General features: G+C 43.6%; 1 pseudogene; it reads right to left on the bottom strand.

Moving 5' to 3' along the window:
• Nucleotides 1–653: 653 nt before the first annotated feature.
• LOC138668017 (U2 spliceosomal RNA) lies at nucleotides 654–854 on the bottom strand (annotated as a pseudogene).
• Between the last annotated feature and the right edge of the window lie 6,367 nt (nucleotides 855–7,221).

The following is a 7,221-nucleotide window of genomic DNA, read 5'->3' as shown; positions in this document are numbered from 1 at the left end:
GGTTCCGTGCACAGATTCTATCTACTGCAGTCAGCAGCAGCGCACCTAATTGGTCAAAAGCATTAGAATACTACTCACACAGTGCAAGACAAGATGGACAAGACTAGCACATTCAAGCAAGATCTTCACAGACCCACCCCATTTTTCCTTCTTTATTTAAATACATATCATACACCACATAATTAAAAGTCTGTGGTCCACAAGAGGGAGCCAATGTTTTACAAAGTAATTTGTGCATGCGGTCACAAATGGAGTATGTATGGCCGAACTACTCGTAGGATACTTCAATTTAAACACTTCATACTGACAGACAGACAGCAGGGGCCTAATTTTGTAGATGGCACAATATATTAGCAACACTGCTACAAAGGCCTCATTCGGGCCTACATCTAAACACACCTGTTGCAACCAGCAAAGATTGCTTGATTGCTTGATTGATTGCATATTGGATGCAATCCAATGCTGAACATGCACAGGTGAAAGCAAGGCACAGGAAATGTTGCAAACGGTCCAGTGAAATTGAGCAAATTGCTACATTTGCCATCTGAAACGTGCTTCTTTGACCCTGAAAAGAATTCTCAGAAAGGGTTAAATGACAACTTGCTCTGCTGATTTCAATTCAATTCAATCTGTTTTTAGAAACCGGATCAGAGAAGGGGTGCACTGTTCCCGAAGATACTGCAATATCGGGTCAATGCGTGGAGTGGACAGAGCAAGCTCCATTTCCAGCTCCCTGTTCTAAAAATCCATTTAATATATGGTCCCCAAATAGGGGACGTATCAGATATTAAACTGATAAGAACAGATAAGGTTTCAACAAAATTTTATTTAGTCATAAGACATAGAACAACAAGAAAAAATGAAACCTTTTGTGCAAAAGAAACATAAACAATTACAATAATAAAATACAACAACATGAAACAACTTAATATAAAACAGTATTCCACATATAAAAACACCATCTACGATTCGCTTCCTTCTTCCCCACATCTTTAACATCCTTTAAGAAATAAATAAACATTTCACTAAAAGCCAATTTAATACAATCATTTACAGAGATAAAATCACGGTTAAAAAGTAAAATGTTTCTCGCTTTCCAGATTGCATTTTTGGCACAGTTTATTATACACCAGCATACTTTGAACTGGTGTGTAGTGGGGCAATTAAAAAGTCCATATAAAACATACTCATAGCTAAAATCTTTAAGACCACAAACCCATTTTAAAAGTATCCCCAATCTCCCCCAAAGTTCTTGTGCAAAACAGCAGTTCCAGAAAAGGTGCAAAACAGTCTCATCCTCTCGGCAAGAGTCTCTTGGGCACTTTGCCCGCGCCACCAGGCCTCTCCTGTGCTGGAAGTCTCTGGTTGGGAGGCACTGGTGGGCAGCCATCCATGCGATGTCTTTGTGAATGTTGGCCAAGAATTTCCCAAAAACGTTCCTCCACACACGCTTGGATCTACTCCAGGAGAAGTTGCTCACAGGGGACACTCCTTCTTCTCTTCTCAGATGAACCATCAATTTTTTTCTGTCCAGAAGGAGATCGGCATCCAAGTCCTTTAATTTATGAGTCCTTATCACCTTTTCTAAAACAATAAAATGCTTGGGCGGGCATAATAAAATGGGTGCTGATAAACATGGCCTGAACCATTTTTTAAAGATAAAACCGCAAGTATATTTTAAAAACAGACTAAAAGTAGAATTAGTGTTAAAAACTTTAAAACAAAAACAAAAGAAATTTACATATAAATACAAATGCAAGTCAGGGACATCTTTTCCTCCATTTTGTTGTTTCTTGTACATTTCCGTTCGCCTCAGCTTTTCCATTTTTGATCCCCAAATGAACATAAAAATACATCGAGTTAGTTTTTTTAGTATCAACTCAGAAGGAGGATATACCATGGCAACATAAAGCATCATAGGCAATAAAACAGATTTAATAATTAAAATTTTCCCTTCAATCGACAAGCATCTCAAATTCCAGAAGGAGAGCTTTTTCACCATTTTATGCTGTACCTCCTCCCAGCTCACGTGTCCATCATTTTTAGCATCAAATACTATACCCAAAATTTTTACCTCGTCGTGCCTCAATTTTACTGCTGGTAGGTCATTTGTATCCCAGGAACCCAAAATCAAACATTCAGTTTTATTAAAATTCATTTTAAAACCTGAAGCCTGACTAAAAAAATTGGTGCACATTACCACTCTCCGGAGTGAAGCAGGATCTGTACAGATGGCAGTAACATCATCCATGTAGGCAAATACTTTGACTTGGGCCCCTCCTCCACCCGGAATAGGAACCCCTCGGACCACTTTATCTCTCCGGATCATACACAGCAGGGGTTCCATAGCACAAATAAAAAGAATTGGGGATAATGGACACCCCTGCTTCACTCCGGATTCCAACGGGATAAAATCTGTTAAAAAACCATTGACAGAAATTTGAGAAAACACATTATTATATAAAATCATAATACGAGATAAAAACATGTCGGGGATCGCCATTTGTTTTAAAACTTTAAAAAGATACTCATGCGAGACCCTGTCAAACGCCTTTTCAAAGTCCAGCGCCAACAGGGCCAGGCTCTGACTTCTATCCCTAGAGTACCATATTGCATCTCTAATAACATTTAAAATCTCAGCAATATTCCTCCCTGGTACTCCACATACTTGTTCGGGTTGTATCAATTTATTAATCACAGTTTTAAAACGACAAGCAATAATTTTAGCTAAAACTTTATAGTCCATGTTGAGGAGGGTGATAGGCCTCCAATTTCTGAGGTCATCACGAGCGCCCTTTTTCTTATAAATTAAGGACACTATCCCCCTCCTCCATGACTTAGGCAGCTCTGAACACATAAAAACCTCTTTAAAAAGTGCTAAAAGATCCTCCTTTAAAACATCCCAAAAAGTCAAATAAAATTCAACAGGTAGACCATCTGCTCCTGGGGCTTTCCCTTTTGAAAAACTTTTAAAAACACTAAAAAGTTCTTCCATGCTAAGATCTTCTATTAAAAACCCCTGGTCTACAGAACTTAACTTAAAATCCAGGATATTAAGAGCATCTTGTAAAAAAACATTATTTACACTTTTTTTACTAAAAAGGTCTCTATAAAAATTAAAAGCCACCTTCTTCATACCTTCCACAGTTGTTTCTCCATCAAGACAGGTGATCGTCTCCTTTTTCTCCATCACTTTTTTAAAAAAGAAACGTGTACACTTCTCACCTTCTTCTAAATGTTTCACTTTGGAATTAAAAATTATTTCTTTACCTTTTTGATCAAGGCACAATTGTATTTCAGTTTTTAGGCTTGCAATATCATCTTCCACCTCTAGTCCTATCTCTTTAAATTTATGGAGAGTTTGCAGTCTCATATTTAAATTCACATAAATCTGCTTTTTCCGCTGTGCCTTCCTCTTTCCAGCCCTGATAAAAAAAAACCTTATTTTATCTTTGATCACTTCCCACCAGGATAGGATTTTAATATATGGAGGCCTTAACTGTCTCCATTCCTGGTAGGCATTACAGAAGTCTGACCTCACCTGAGGGTCTTCCAGCAAATGGACCCCCAGACGCCACAAACCTCTATTTATCCTCAGCTCTCCTTGATACTCTATCTTTACGCTTAACATTTTATGATCAGAGAATAAATTAGGCATTAAAACAAATTGTACAGGGCTAAAATCCTCAGATAAAAACATAAAATCGATCCTGGAAGCCACTCCCCGACCGGACCATGTAAATCCTGGGTCCGTCGGCGAAAGCGACCTCCAGGCATCGCATAACTTAAAATCAGTCTGCAAGCTATTTAGTAAAAAACACGACTTATCTAACTTACGGATTGGGTCACCCCCTCCTCGGCGCACATTCAGGCAATTAAAGTCCCCAGCTACCAAGAGAGGAGATGACCCTACACAGAATACCGGTAGAATTTCAAACAAACGTATACGCTCCTGTTTATCTGGTGGAGCGTACACATTAATGACACGGAAATTAAAATTATTAAAACACAAATGCACTAGGATAGCTCTGCCGGGTACAATCTCAGTAACAGAGGAGATGATGATGTTATTACCTCGGCAGAGCAGACCCACACCAGCAGACTTGTTTTCGTTCGAGCCCGACCATACAGAGGGCCCTAGTTTCCAGTCCTTTTTTATCTCGTTATACCGGATTCCATGCTGCAGACCACACTCCTGTAAAAAACATATATCAAAGTCTAATGTTTCAAAAAAATCAAAAAGAGCAGCCCTGCGGACAGGGCTCTTTAGAGATCTCACATTAAGTGAGAGACACCTCATGGATGGCATTTATGTCATGAGGGAGGAGAGATATCCTCAATGACTTCCATAAACTCCTCAATCACATCTGGCAGTGTGGAAAAAGAGTCAATGTTCTGGGGATCCGAGGAACCCGGTAATGGATACCCAGAAGAGTCCGTGTTCAGCCACATGTCTCCGCTGGGAAAACACACATCCGGAGACTCTGGATTGGCCTCCAGAAGAGTATCCCCTCGCAGCTTCTTTCCAGAAGGCTCAGGCAGCTCACTCGTACAGTCGTCCTCTGTGATAGCTACATGGCCTCTTACTTCCTGGGGGGCCTCCGGATCTGGCACAATGACCTCATCCACACCATCACCTGTAGGAGAAAAAACTGCGGTCTGCTGGCTCGAGTCCCTGGGAATGACTGGGGTCTTCGCCACAGTGCCCCCCACCGCCAACATAGTGGGGGCGCTCTGCTCCAACACACCAGCCTCATTCGAGACCTTCGACACAAGGGTTACCCCCCCAACGGGAGAGTCCCCCTGCTCCAGTCTCTGGGTGGTCCGCCCTCCGCCCTTTTTCCGGGACTTCGACACAGGAGGGCCTCCCTGAGGGCCACCACACTCCTGCTCCGTCCCCACCTTCTCCTCTGCGCCCTTGGCCTTCTCAGCCGCCTCCCCTGCTGTAGGAACAGTGGGACTTGGCTCAGGCCTTACTCCGGTCTCCGGGATACTCAGCTCAGCATGGACCGGGACAATAGCTGGTTCCTGCCTTGGCACGGGTCTCTCAGCCGCCTCTGCATACGTACGGACTTTAGTCCTATGTGGGCATCCTCGGAACATATGTCCAACCTCCCCGCATAGGTTACAAGCCTTCTTTTGAGGGCAATCCTTCATGAAGTGTCCGAATTGACCACAATTGCTGCAGCGGAATGCCCTTCTTTCCACACAATTCCCTTGGGTATGCCCCATCTTGCCACAGTTCCTGCAATACATAGGCATACCTGTGTAGAATAAGTAGCCACGGCTCTTCCCAATGGTGATGGTAGAGGGGGGATGTTCTGTTCCTCCAAAGCCCTCCGGATTTTTCTTCAGCCGCACCAGGAATTTCCGCTTGCCACACCAGAAACCAACGGCGTTTTTAACATTCCCTTGAAAGGTTACTTCATCGCAATAGCGACGCAAACAGGTTAAAATGTCCAGTACTTCCACAAAAGGATTTGGAAAGAAAACAATCATTTGTACCTCCTCTTGGACGAAAAGCAGGGAGAAGACCAGGCCCTCCAGTTCATCAGCAAAGATGTTGTCATTCACCTTTTGGACCAACTGCTGACAACAACCATGGCTCCTAAAGGTAATAGTATAAGTACCTTTCTGCTCATTGTCCTGAAAACAGAAGATGTCCTCTCTGCCGAACTCCAGGATCCCAAGAAGGACGGTGTTGCAAACGTAGCGGATTTCTTTCTCCTTCCGGAATCTCTCCAAGACCTCGATACGGACCGTGTTCCTCATCCGGGGTTCACCCGATGCAAAGGTAAGTGCAGCCGGCATCCTTCCGAGAAAGAACTCCAGCTGTAAACACAAAAAAAGGCTAGCGCCCTTTTAAGGCGATCGCAACTCGTTGCTCCGGACTAATCCTCTCTCCCTATAGCAGCAGGGGGGTGAAGCCCCTCCGAAGAGGAGCGATCCCCCCAGGCCGAGAGAGAGGGTACCGAAAGCACCCGACCTGACTACAATCTCACAGTTAAACTGATCGATCGCAGCCAAAAGGCCGAGAAGCGATAGCCTGAAATGGTTTGCCACTCCGGACGCCCCATGGCCTACAACCAGGACTCACTGTGGAGAGAGCCCAAAAGATGATTGCCCAGGGGAAGACATTTTTTTTCTAAACTCTGGATGCCTTCTCAAATGGCAGTTCTGGTGTGTGTGGGGGTGTGGGGGGGTGTGTGGGGGTGTGTGGGGGTGTGTTCAAGTTGGGCCCAACGCGTTTTTAAAAAATCTGCCTAACTCCGCCTAATCTGCATAACTCCGCCTGATCTGCATAACTCCGCCCATCTGAACACACCTTCCATCCCTTTGGCGCTCCAGAGTGCAACTATTAGTGCAAGTCTGCAAATTGCCCCTTTAAAAAAAAGACAATCCCCCTACCATGTGGTCTGCTGCTGTTCCAGCAGCAGACTGAAGACGGCGCTATTTTTCTCTGCCTTAGATAGGTCCAGAGCCCATTGTGACACGTGAGAGTTCCGGAGTCAATGGCTGAAGGCCCCATTGTGACAGCAGCAGCAGGTGAAGGTTCCGTGCACAGATTCTATCTACTGCAGGCAGGCAGGCAGGCAGCAGCGCACCTAGTTGGTCAAAAGCATTAGAATACTACTCACACAGTACAAGACAAAATAGACAAGACTAGCACATTCAAGATCATCCATCACAGACACCATTTTTCCTTCTTTATTGAAATACATATCATACACCACATAATTAAAAAAGTCAGTAGTGGTCCACAAGAGGGAGCCAATGTTTTACAAAGGAATTTGTGCATGCGGTCACAAATGTAGTATGTATGGCCGAACTACTCGTAGGATACTTCAATTTAAACACTTCATGCTGACAGACAGCAGGCAGGGGCCTAATTTTGTAGATGGCACAATATATTAGCAACACTGTTACAAAGGCCTCATTCGGGCCTACATCTTAACACACCTGTTGCAACCAGCAAAGATTGCTTGATTGATTGCTTGATTGATTGATTGATTGCATATTGGATGCAATCCAATGCTGAACATGCACAGGTGAAAGCAAGGCACAGGAAATGTTGCAAACGGTCCAGTGAAATTGAGCAAATTGCTACATTTGCCACCTGAAACGTGCTTCTTTGACCCTGAAAAGAATTCTCAGAAAGTGTTAAATGACAACTTGCTGGGCTGATTTCAATTCAATCTGTTTTTGGAAACCGGATCAGAG

This window comes from Ranitomeya imitator, chromosome 2 (genome assembly GCF_032444005.1).
Source record: "Ranitomeya imitator isolate aRanImi1 chromosome 2, aRanImi1.pri, whole genome shotgun sequence".
In the NCBI taxonomy this organism is placed as follows: Eukaryota; Metazoa; Chordata; class Amphibia; order Anura; family Dendrobatidae; genus Ranitomeya; species Ranitomeya imitator.
The sequence above is the reverse complement of the archived record's forward strand: the minus strand, read 5'-3'. Positions and strand labels throughout refer to the sequence as shown.